A 13417-nucleotide genomic window follows, 5' to 3' on the forward strand; every position below is an offset into this window, starting at 1 on the left:
AATTCCAGGAACATTTAGAAATACAGTCAGAATTTAGTCTAGATTTGAATTGGTAGCACACATCTTAATAAACATCACTCTATTCTTTTCAGTATAGTTATGTCTTAAGAGAAACCAATATTTTATGATGGCGTACATCTGTGCATGCAGCTACGAACACAAGGGTTTTCATGATAAAAGCTGTTCTCAAGCCTTTTCTAGCTTTCTTTAAAATATTTGTTTCTGTTAAATTTGTATCCTACTGTTGTCATTGTCATGGAGTTTCTTAGCAGAGCCCTCTTTGGTCCTCAGTGGGTGGGTTTTATTATTTTTAAAATTGTTAATGGAATATCTCCATCCATAAGAGTATTAAGTGTGGCAGTTGGAATTGTAAAGAGATCCCCCCAAGATTCTGTGCCCTGGTTGTTCAATCCAACACTCACCCAGCTACTGCTGTAGAGGTTACCGCCCTACATTGGAAGAGGATGCTGAACTTTCCAGGTGGGCCCAATCTGTATGGTCACCTGAGCTCTGAAAAGCTGAGCCGTTTCTCTACCTAGAGCTAGAGAGATGTGTTGGAGGAGGAAAGGGGAGAATTGGGACAGAAGGGGAGGTCAGACAATCGAAACATGAGTCGCATTCAAGATTCTATTGCTGGCTTTGAAGGATGACAAGAGCCGGGGATGAAGGTGCCCCAGAAGCTAAGAATGACCTCAGGCCGACAGCCAGCAAGGAAACAGGGACCTCAGCCCTACAGCCACAGGACTGAAATCTGAGCTTGAAAGTGGATTATTCCCCAGAGCCTCATGTGGGACCTGGATTCTGGCCTTAGGAACTCCCAACAGAAAAGCAGCCAGCCACGCTGCGCCTGGACTTCTGACCCACAGAAACTGGGATAACAAATGGGTATTGTTTTAAGCCATTTTAGCGATGATTTGTTACAGCAGCAGTAGAAAACTAATACTGTGAGAGAGTAATGTTTCAGCCTCACGTATTTTGGGTGAAGCGCACGCTGGCGTTGCACACACGTACTCAGATTCTCATTATTTCTATGCTTTGCGATTACATTGACCATCTTCCATCACGTCTTTATTAAGTCTTAATTAATAGATTTTATGTATTCAATCATTCACTGGGCTTAAGTGAGTTGTGAAACCAATCAAAAATCACTGTAGCAACTGTATTTGCATTGTTTTAGCCGTGAAAACATGACTTTAAACACCCATTTTAATGTATCAGTAGTTTTAGTCTGTAAATCAGATTCGATCTCTCCCCTCAAAATGCTCCAGAGGCTGCCCTGTATAATTAGAATTAAACCCAAACTCTGTCAAGAATACCCGACGCCTGATCTAGCTGGTCCCTCTCCACCTCTTTGGTGACACCTGTGACCCTCCCCTCTGCTGTCTCGACCTCCAGCCACATGGACCTCCTTCCTGACACAAGCACCTTGGGTCAGCTCTGGGTGCCTCTGCTCTGCACAGCTCTGACCACACCTGGAACCATCTATCCCAGACATTTTGCACAGCTGCCAGCCTCATCCCAGATCCTGTGCAAGGCTGATGCCTGAACGCCCTCCCTGGACCACCCGACTGGAGCAGCCATCACCTCCCTTGCTCCGTCCCCGTCTCCTTTTTGTTTCTTATGGCACTTACTATCAAGTGAAAGGAAATTATTTGTTTTTTGTGTATTTACTTTTTTTTCTCTTGTTCACTGCCCTATCTATCTCCAGCACTCCACAGAGTGCCTGGCACAAAGAGGTTCTTATATACAAAATCCTTAATTGCATATTAATTAATTCATATGTATATTTAAGAACAACTGTATGTTCTTAAATTTATTTATATATAATGAATAAATTAAATAAGTTGATCAGTCAACAAGGATTTATTAAATACCTTCTCTGCTGTCTATTTTGCCTGCAATTTTTAGAAGTACGTATTTTGGCAATGCTAACATTTGAAAAGATCTTACCAAAAAGAAATCAAAACAGAGAAACAGCACAGCAGCCTCTTGGTACACAGCTGCCTCTAGAGGTAGGGACCCCAACCCCCAAAACCAGCTCAGGCCGTGACTTTGGGCAAGTGGCTTCACCCTACTTCCCTTCCTTGTCACATACCTCCTATTAGCAATTATTCCTTAGGGCTGCTGGGATGGCTTAATGAAATAACTAAGTTTAAGTCCTTAGCATAGTGCTTGGCATGTCATAAAATTCACTATTATCTATTAATATAAGTAATAATAATTATTTAGAATAATCCCACATTATGAGTCACTGCCTCATACAAAAAAACTTCTTTTGCTCATTTTGTTGAATCAAAAGCTGATCTTAAGAAGTGCATCAGCAACTTTTCCTTCTAAACATTTGAGGAACAGTGCCTTGTCTTAATTATCCTAAACAATTTGGCTATTTTTGAAGCTGTATTAAAAGCGTTATCCTTTTGGGGGGCGTCAGCAGTAATGGCGGGCTTTCCATCCCAGAGCTGTTACCTGCAGTTCAGCCAGCTCAGACCTCTCCCGGGAGCTCGGTACCCCTTTTAGTGGGTCTCTGCCTTTTGAGTAGATTTCATAGAACATTCGCTTTCAATGTTTTCGCTGATTGATTGATTAATTGATTTTGGTGGAAAAAGGCAAAGCATCCTTTTTTAAAGGATATTTCAGTATACCTAAAACCTCAGGCCCAGCTCAACTTTGCCAGCCCATCCACTCCAAACCCCTTCTCCCATATGCTTTTTTGTTTGTTATGTAATTTTAATATTTTACCAAAGAAATACTTGTTTGTCATTTAAGGTGTTACATAGCCCAAACTACCCACGTCCCTTATCCTATAAAATCACTTTTTGTTCTTCTGCAATCTCACCAAGTATTTACCAAGATGCCATTGATTTAAAAGCCAGTATCATTTTATTTACCACCAAGAAAAAAGCTCTGTCAATTAACTATGAAAGATGTTTTTAATCACTTGAAATTTCTCAAATTTTTATTTTATGCTTATCAAACGTGCTCTTAGAGATCTGTGAAGCACTTTTCATTATTTATCCCCCTTGTACATGTATTTAAAAATTAAAAGAATAATAGATAAAGATATTTCTAACACTTCTTCACATTCAGAACCAAGATCTCCTAAATATCTTTTCGTCTAAGAATTATTGTTGTACCATGTTTTTCCAAATAGCATCTTCTGAACGATCAAGGGCATTGAAGATGCAGAATTTCTTTTAAGAGTGATCAACTCTTATCTTTAGGATTTTCTTCTAAGCTACTGTCAGTTGTTCTGTAAGTTCTGATGAGCATGTGCAGGCAATGACAACTGCGACAAAATTGCCACCTGGATGACAGTCATTGTAAGATGCATCCTAATTTTAGCAATTAAAATAAAATCAATGAAAGATCCTAAGGTGAATCTTAAGATAAAAGATTCCACATGGTATGATTATATTGCTTTTTCCCCTTTTCTTTCATTTTAATAACTACCTACTAAATTCTTACTGTGGGAGATAAGGTGTAATGCTTTTATTCTGTCCACACACACACACATGTATATATCCCCTCCCTCAGTCTTCCTAATACATGAAAGCATTGCTCAGGATAGAGCATTATATTTACCTTTCTTGTACAATTATTTTGTTTTTTTGGATTTAGTGATTGACGGTTTTTTGTTTGTTCGTTTGCTTTTCTATGTACTTATTAATTCAGCCCTAAACTTTCTAATAGAATTGCAAATCTCTTAATATGGTCAAAGAAAACATCAGGTGTCAGTCTCTGCCCTGTTTTTCAAGTGGAAACCTGTGTTCTAGAGCCCTCTCTCCTAAACTGTCAGGACACCCAGCAAAGCTCTCTCTCTGGGCCTCTCCTCACCCTCCTCCTGGGAACTCTCTCACCCTTTCCTGTGTGTACCAGCCCCTTTTTCCTGAATCCCATGTTTCCTCTTATTGATTTGCTCTCTATTATCCTACACTTGGTCAATAGTTTGGGAATATGGAAATCCAGGTAAGAAATTATTTTCCTTCAGAATGTGGAAGGCATTCTTTGAAGCTTTCAGGATGTGTTGCTGAAGTCTGAAGCCATTCTGATTCATTTGTGTGGGCAGGCTTGTCCTCGCCATTGTGCTCACAGCCCATGGCCTTCTTTGGTTGGGGTCTTCCTCCTGCGTTGTGCTGGGCCCGTTTGTACAGTGGGCTCTCTGAATGTGGAAACTCGTGTCCTTCAGGTCTAGGAAATGTTTTTGTGTTTAAGCCTTTGATAACGTTCTCTTCCGTATTTTTTAAAATTTTCTCGTTCTGGAATTGCCATTTGTTGGATGTCAAACTTCTTGCATTAATTCCTTGGCGTTCTTTCTTTCTGTCTTTCCTTAAATCTCTTATCTCCTAGTTTCCATCCTTTTGCATCTTTGCTCTCCTTTCTGAGGGATTTCCCCAAACTTGTTTTCCAAATGGATTGAATTTTTAATCTTTTCTGCCACTGTCATTTCAATATTGAAGACCTCTTCTTTATCTTCTAAGTATTTTTTCTTTAAAGCATCCTCTTATCTCTTCATGGATATTGATTATAGTTAGGAGTTTTTTGTTTGTTTGTTTTGGTTGGGTTTTTTAAGTTTCCTACTCTTCCCTAAATTTTCTCTATTTGCTTTTCAGTTTCTTTTGTCTCTTGTTTTTCATTTTGAAGGCTTTCTTTCAGATATCTTGACTTCCTTTGCTCTTTGTTCACATTTTTTAACAAAGCATTACAGCTCATTGGGAACTCTGTGTGCAGGAGTGGGGCTTAGTAAACACTGGGTTTCACTCTGGGGTGGTAGAGCAGTGAACACAATGGGGGGCACACCCAAATATCAGAATATTTGTGGGGGTGAGAGGACTAGTCGATTTGTCCAGAGAGAAATGCGAAATAATTGCCTGCCAGGTGGCAGGGAGATGAAGGTTGTATTCTATCCAGATGTCATCAGTCTGGGACCCGGGGAGGGGGGGGGGGGGAAGGGGTTGAGGTATCACCAATCAGCACGCAGTCATTCATGTAATCTTCCGGGTTTCAGAGCAGCCCCTCATCTCCATCTGAGCCGTGCCAGGTGGCCTGAGTCCAGATCTCCTGTGCATTGACTTCTCTGGGAAATACACCTGTCTTCAGCCTGGGTCAGGAGGGGGAGTTGCTTGGCTTCGGAGGCTGGAGTTGGGATCCTAAAATCTGACTGCTCATTAGACTAGATGTTCAAGCACTTCCCCTCATTTTGCCCCTTCCTTCATGCTGAATTTCCCAGGTACCTGGTGTTTCCAGTTCCTGGACCTTCCTGAGCTTCTGCAGTGTGAATAGGCTTGTTTCTTATTGATTTTTCTTACTGCAAACAGTGAGGTTTCAGCTTTCTTTACTCTGCTAAATAGGTTTCCACTCTTCTATCTGTGTTTTCAGTTTGATTGACATCTCTCCTCTGTTTTTGCCTCCTCCTTCGAACTCTTTGTGGCTGTGGATTCATTCCCTTTCTGTTCCTTTAGTGTCATTTTGTGGAGGAGATGTAGACACATTTGCTTAATCTGCCACATAAAACTAGAAGAACTGTGTTCTTTTTTCAGCGAATGGCACCATCATCCACCTGATCAAAGACGGAAGCCTTGGAGTCATGGGAGACTCCTCCCACTACATCCAGTTAGTCACCAAGGCTTGTCAATGCCGCCAACTAGTTAGCCCTTAAACGCGTATCCCAGCATCCGTTCCTCCTGCAGTATCTTTAGGAGATGTTCACCCAGAATGTGGATCAGCTTCTGAAACGATCTCCCAGCAATAGTGTGTTTTTCACACCGATCCCACAGTCATGACTCTAAAATAGGAATTTATGTCACTCTCCTTAAAATGATTTTATGGGTCCCCCAGGCCTTTAGGATAAAATTCAAGGTCTTTATCATATATAGAAAACACTTCATTACATAAAAGACCTTTCCTCATCCTCTTATCCCCATCACTCCCCCACTACCACCACCATGATGGACCCTTAAGGTCAAGGTTCATCAAGTATTTGCAGTCCCTCCCGAGGTCTTTTGGCTTGGGGCCTCTGCACATGTGTCTGCACCTGCCTGAAAATTCTCCCTTTTCTTCTCTGCCTGATCCCATAGGACCCTTTCCCTCTACTATATCACTCATCAAAAGGTTGTAATTTCTGTTTGACATTCTTCTCTGGAGAGGGTAATCCCTTGCCTGCATTCACTACCACCTCAAAAAATTTGTCTGATGCGGGTGCTACTAATATAGAATGTGTGTGTGCATGTGTCTATGTGTATAAAATACACATTATGTATATGTACATACATTTATATACATGTATACACATACACACATACTTTTTTTTTTACAGAAGAAAGTGAACTATTGAGTTTTAATGCCTTTTTCTACAGATGTTTAATCATCTAATGTGAAATTCTCATCTTTGAAGGGGGTGGATGGTACACTAATCCACCTCTCACAGTTTTATCTGAAAACTTTCTTCACAGAAATGGTGTGAGAATGCAGAAATAGTTGATTTTGAGGAACTCAAATATGTTACTCTAGAGTGCAAAATAAGGTGATATATAAATTTGTCTAAGTTTTATTCTAATTTAGAAAATTATATTTTTATCAAAGAGAAAAAGCATCTAATCTAAGAGTGATGGTTTTAGTATCAAATAAATCCCCTTCCAGTGTCTCTTATGCATTGTCCAGATTACAACCTAAAACTCTGCATTCAGAAACACACTCTCATCTCTACCCTCATAAATGTGGATCCACCCCTCAATGCTCTGATCCTCATTGTCCTCTCTTCTAAACTAGGGATGATTTGGTCTACCTGGTCTACCTCGTATGTTTCTTGTGCAGAACAAGTGGAGTCATGTCTGTAAAGAGATTTGAAAACTATGTAGACCTTTATAAACAAAAGTCTGTTTTATGCAGGACCAAGTCGATAGACTGAGTGTAAGCAGCTGCCCAGTGCTTCCTCCAGTTCAATAAACTCCATTTGTCTTCAGTTCTGTCCACCCATTTTGCCCCTAGAGATTAGACATTGGCCTAGGGAGTTTGTTCACAGAGTAAACTGGAGGCTGAATTGCTGTTCAGCCCCACATCGTTATTGCTTTAGTGGAGCATTTCCATTTGTGTTATGTAAATATTGCCTCTTCCTGGATGCAGCTTTATGAATCCTACTTTGAAAACATGCTCAAGCTGAATGCTCAAAGTACATGTCTAACAGAATGGTCTTCATCGTCTCTGATTTTGAAAGCTTTTTTAATTGATTGGAACTTGTACAGTTTCAAGTATTGGGCCTCTTGTTGACTTTCAATGCTGTGAAAAAAAGAAAGGCAGTGTTAACATAGCTTATCATATGGATTTAAAGGTCTCCCATTTTGCCTCTCTCTCGAGTTTCCCTTTCAGCTCCGTGGCCCACCCTATCTTATTCATTTTTAAAGGCCCAAGTCAAAGTTGGTTTCCTCCGTTAGGCATTCCCAGAGCTTATGGCTAGAAATAATTTTATTCCACATTGGTTCCTAAAGGAGTTCCATGGATTTACATCTGCTATCTCCCCAAACCCCACCAAAATGACACTGAAGGAATAAAGAGAGTATAAATCCACAAGAACAAACTGTTTGAGAGAGGAGAGATGTCAAATGAGAGATGTCAACAAAATTTCAGAACACAGAGGGAAGAGTGAATGAAACAGAGGTTAGTCAATATGGTGGCAAGGAAAGAATGGGCAATTTAGCAGTGTTAGTACTATACTTATAAATGTGGATCCACCCCTCAATGCTTTGATCCTCATTGTCATCACTTCTAAACCAAGGATGGTTTGATCTACTTGGCCCACCTTGATTGTTTCTTGTGCAGATCAAGAGAAGTAATGTGTGTAAAGAGATTTCAAAACTGTGTAGACTTTTGTAAACAAAAGTCTTTATTAAAAGCACTGTTATCATTCAGCCTTTTATTTATTTGTTTACTTATCTCTTCATCTAGGCGATGGGCTCTTTGAGGCAAGGATTATATCTTGTTTATATTTTCTAGAGTCCCTGGTTTGCTCATAATAAGCATTCATTTGTTGAACTTCATTAACATAGGCATAACAAGTTAACAATACATTCTTAAAATGCTGAAAATGTAGATCTAAGTGTTAAATTAAAGAAAAATTATGCTCAACTTGTGAGTGTGGAGAAAGAAATATTATGTTTTGAGCAACAACTTAGTACTGGAGCTAGCTGATTATTTACAGTCCAGAAATCTACAGAGAACAAATCTCTTAGTAATTCCAACCTTGACATTTCTGCCTTACACCAAAATATTCCATAAGGGACAACCAGTGTTAACACTTTCTATGGAAATATGGCATATCTAACGGGGCCTGAGCAACAAACAGAAGTTAAGTCCAAATGAATGAACACTTTCATACTCTCAGTAGGTCATATCAAAGATGCTAAGGCTCCTGGAAGGCAAGCCCGTGTTGAATTTCACTTGCACCCAGTTTTATTCTAGTGAATTATTTGTATGGAGGTCTTTTCTATAGCTTACACAACTGATGTAAAAATCTACCATTCTAATGGTGTGAATTCCAATTGTGTCTGGACAGTTACTTTGGAAGATAGATAAAGATTAGATAGATAGACAGATAGATACCCCCAAAACACCTACATCAAAATATGGTGATTGGGGGCCGGCCTGGTGGCACAATGGTTAAGTTTGCACACTCCGCTTCAGAGGCCCAGGGTTCACAGGTTCAGATCCTGGGTGCAGACCTACACATCACTCATCAAGCCACACTGTGGTGGCATCCCACATAAAATAGAGGAAGATTGGCACAGATCTTAGCTCAGCAACAATCTTCACCAAGCAAAAACAGGAAGATTGGCAACAGATGTTAGCTCAGGGCCAATCTTCCTCACACACAAAAAACAAACAACAACAAAAATGTGGTGGTTGGATAACAGATTTAGTCACCCACTCAGAGGCAGCAAGTAATGTGAAGATGATGAGCTTGCCAATTCAACAGAACCATGGTTATCTAGAGCACATTTTATATGGCATATATTAATTGATTAGTATTGTCTGGGTATACCAATAAAGACACCTGGAGGGTAGAGACTGTGCCTAAATTATCTCTATATCACTGTGATCTAGACCTTAGCACAGAGAATAAGCAACAGGTACTTACAGAGCAAGTGATCAGCTGAATCACTGAGTCAGGGTGATCTCTGGCAAGCTTGGATTTGGAGCAGGATGGTGTGAGTAGAAGGAGAGGTCCACTCAATCAATGAGGGCAGAAAAGTAAGAACAATTCAGAAGAAGGTGATGGGACGCCAAGTTTCTCCTAGGAGTGGAAAAGGATATAGCTCCTGCTGATCTGAATGAGTGAGGGCAAGGAAAGAGAGAAACAAGGGGTGAGGAGAAGAGGAAGAAGAATCAAGAGTGGAAGATAAATTAGGCTATTCAGAACAAACATGGGGAACGTCCAAGGAGTCAATATCCAGAGCTTTTCTAAGAAAATACAACAATAAAGAAGAAATTATATTAAAGTGATTAAATATTAACGATGTACATTTTAAAGAAGTTGTTGAAGAAAGGAACATGGTGTTTTCTTTTATGAGATGTTTGGAAAAATGGCACCCTTAGGTCTCACCTCTGTCATTACTGATGTACGTTAGTGGAAACATTTGAAAATCCCTATGTTGTTCTGTCTCTTAACCCATCAATATTTTATTGTTCCCTTTCCAAGAACAAATAAAAGCCCAAGTTTCAAGAAAATACTTTGAGGAATGGTTTTGAAGAAAACTCAGAAATAGAAAATTGGGTAGCTAGAGGGAGATTATAATGCTCTCCCACCTCTGCCAAAGGCGGATGAAACAATGCAAGATGACAAAAGCACAGAAACCGCTAAAGGTCAGGCTCTGGTTGAATTTAATGAAAGTTTACCTGGTGGTGTAAAGGAAAGTCTGGTGCCTTCCTTGCTTTCAAATGATATGTCCAAGGTGTCATCTCTCAAACTTACAGTAACTATGATTCCAATGAATGAAGGCAATCTTTCTGCCCTTGAATTACAGAACTCTAGAGAACGCCTATTTTTATCTGAACAATGTTCTTGGAGATAAACCACAAAAGAATACTATTGATTAAGTTAAATAGAAGTTGCATGGTAAAAGATTGGTCTTCTCAGCTGCTTCTATATTCTGTGATTTGATCTCCTTCAATTTTTTTTTAATTTTTTCATTTCAATCCTTCTTCTCCCATCGAGGTGGTGTTGACTTCATATAGTGACAAATAGAAATGAGCTTTGCAGTGGCAGGATCTTAATCACCAGAAGATATCCTATCCATTCTTGCCTGTTGTATTAGTTTCCCAGTGCTGCCAAGGCAATTTACCACAAACTTGGATAGCTTAAAACAACAGACATTTATTGTCACACAGTTCTGGAGGCTAATTGTCAGAAATCAAGGTGTCAACCGGGCGCTGCTCCCTCTGAAGACTTGGGAGTTGGGGAGTCTGTTACAAGCCTTTCTTTTAGCTTCTGATGTTGCCAGAACTTGTCTTGTAGATGCATCACTCCAACAGCTCCCTCGGTTGTCACGTGGTATTTTCCCTGTCTGTCTCTCTGTGGCTCTTCTCTTCTTAAAAGGAAAATAGTCATATTGTGTTAGGGCCCATCCTAAGGACTTCATCTTAACTTGATGACATATGCAAAGACCCTATTTCCAAGTAAGGTCACATTCATAGGTACCCAGGATTAGGACTTGAACATATCTTTTGGGGGAATACAATTCAGTCCACAATACCCATTGTCACCCAACAGCCAAATGAAAAAGGATCCTTGGAAGGAGTGTGTTATAAGGAGAGTTTACAAATCTCTATGCTGTACATCGTTTGACAACATATATACTAAAATACCCTTTATCTTAGGCTTTCCAAAAAGAAAAACACATTCTATGGAATGGAAGCTAATGAATTAGCTAAATGAGCTAATGAATTAGAGAAAAATAATCATATTTTACACTGAATTCATATAATGTAAAAACCTTAAGTATGTTTTGGATTTTTACTCCAGCCTGTTATTGCTAAAAAGACAAATTAAAATTCTTAAAACTCAGGATGCCTAAATGCAAAATGAATGCTTAATGCAAATGAGTCCATATGTTAAGAAGACAGCTCACATGGATCTGCCCCTTCTCTCTCCATTTGTACTTCTTCCCTTTCCCTCACAATTGTATGTGTTTCTTAATATAGGACTTTATTAGAATCTGATGCTAATAAATATAATTTTGTCTTGCATACATCTGTTTCTTTGAGTATATGGCTTGTGGGTTTATATTTAAATGTCATATACTTGTTTTGTTCACCCAAAGCAGTAGGCCTAGAGCCTGGATAAAAGACAAACCAACTCATTTGTCTGTTCATTTGATTAACAAATTTTTATTGAGTATTTACTATATGTCAATCACCGTGCTAGGCCCTACAGATACTAAGACATCTATGACAATATTTTTTCCTTCGAGAGATTTACACTCTAGTAACTTGTAAAACAGTGGTGATTAATTTTGTTTTTTCTTTTATTTTGTTTTGATTACTGACTCCTAGGAGAATCTGATGAAAACCATAGGTTCTTCCTCCATTTTGTACCAAGAAAAACACACACAGAATTTTGATGCATTTAAGTAGGTACATGAGTTACTCTAACTGTGTGTGTGTGTGTGTGTGTGTGTGTGTGTGTGTGTGGAGAGAGAGAACTTTGTCTAGGAATGTAGACATATACTCTTTGAAAAGAGGAAAGGCCCCCGGGTTTTATTACCCTTAGGATGTAAGTCAATGGCTCCAGAGGAGATTAGCCTTTAAATGTCTCAGGAACGATTCACTGTCGCTAATTTTCAAGCCATGTTCACCATTCAATCATCCTTTAACACTGGTTGTCAATAATCTCTTCTCAGTAAGCCCTAACTGCAGAAATGTGAAATTATTCACGGAGCATGGTCTCCTTCCAAAAGAAATGCACTCAGCTACAGTAACAGAAAACCTGACCAACCGAGACTTAAAACATAGGGCATTTATTTTTCAGTTATGAGAAGTCCAGAGGTAGGCAGCTGTGAGGGTTCCATTTAGAACTCAGTAATTGTGTCAAGGGCTGGAACTCTTTCTGTCCTTCAGCTTGTTCTCAATGCCTCCTGACTACAGCTGCCGCAGCTCAGGATATCACCCCATCACCGCTGAATCCTAACAGGAAGAAAGGGATTGGGCAGAAAGCTTGCTTTGTCCTTTTGAGTTTCTCTCTTGGAATCAGGAGAGAAAATATGTCCCAGGAACCCTTAACAGCCTCCTTGGTGTTTTTCATTGTCCGGGACTGGGTCGCATGAACACTCCCAAACTAGTCACTGTAAGTGGGAGTGGGGTTCCTGTGATGAGTTGAGACTAGTCAAAATAAATTCTCTGAGTCAGAGGGGCCTACTGCCAAGAGATGAAAGATTGTCAACCTGGATCCTGAACGAAATTGTCAGCAGGGAAGAAAGAGGTAGATAAGTATTGTATAGGAAAAGAACACAATCTGCCAAAATTTTCATAGTAATATGAACATTGTTATAATAAAAAACTGTTAGCTCTTAAATGAAAATAATCTGGTACAACTTCTACTTCCAGACAAAAGTCTCCCACATCCTCATGAAGGTAGGAACAACTAATAAAGGATTTGGCACCTTTTTTTTGCCAGACATTCCTCATGGTCGCCTGTGGATATTGCTGGGGACCTCTGGTAAATGTAAGGAAAGGCAGCTATGAAAGGAGACTAAGCAGAAGGAGAAAAATAAGTCGAAGAATAAAGAAGTAAAAAGAAACAGCAAACCAAAGATGGCAAACAAAGTCAAGAAGATAGAAATGTACACATTGTGAAGAGTTGAATGTCATTTAAACAGTTGCTTTTCTATATAATGAGAACTATTAAAGATAAACATCTTCAGGATAAGTGATTCTGTGACTTTCAGAGATAAACTCTTTTGGTGATTTTAGTAACTTTTGTTTCCAGAAAGTTCTTTTTGACTTCCAGCCATAGTAGCACTTTTCTCTCCTCTTGTTCTACCTTCTCCAGAGGTAAAGAGCAACTTGGCGATCATTCTCTAGCTGATACAACTGGAGATAGTCGCTGCTCCACCTCATGCCCAAGATGAATGTGCCAAGAATGTGTTGAAGGGCAAAAATAGGTCACTGATGCTGGGTATAGCAAGCCTTGTGCAGGTGACAATTCTGATGCCCTAGGGATCTTTCATGGTCTAAGGTCTCCTCACTCTCCTGTGAGCCCAAATCTACATATCTCCTGTCCTGCGTAACCCTCTCAGCTGTCCCCTGCCACTGACCACTCCACATGACATTAGTTGCAGATGTTTCTTGGACTCTGTTTCAAATGCAACTACTTTTGTGGATTCAAAGTTGTCACCAGAGTTAGTCACAGGCAGCCTATGACAGTTGTCCA

At 39.7% G+C, this 13417-nt stretch overlaps 1 protein-coding gene and 1 long non-coding RNA gene across 9 annotated transcripts in view; both read left to right on the top strand.

Annotated features, from left to right (window-relative positions):
• PRKN (parkin RBR E3 ubiquitin protein ligase) overlaps nucleotides 1-13417 on the top strand; it is a 1205440-nt gene that overhangs the window by 954867 nt on the left and 237156 nt on the right. The gene's annotated exons all lie outside the window — the stretch shown is intronic.
• Nucleotides 12097-12910, top strand: LOC138921681 (uncharacterized). Its single transcript, XR_011434465.1, has 2 exons — nucleotides 12097-12466; nucleotides 12592-12910. It is a non-coding gene; the product is annotated as an uncharacterized lncRNA (long non-coding RNA).

This window comes from Equus caballus, chromosome 31 (genome assembly GCF_041296265.1).
Source record: "Equus caballus isolate H_3958 breed thoroughbred chromosome 31, TB-T2T, whole genome shotgun sequence".
NCBI lineage: Eukaryota > Metazoa > Chordata > Mammalia > Perissodactyla > Equidae > Equus > Equus caballus.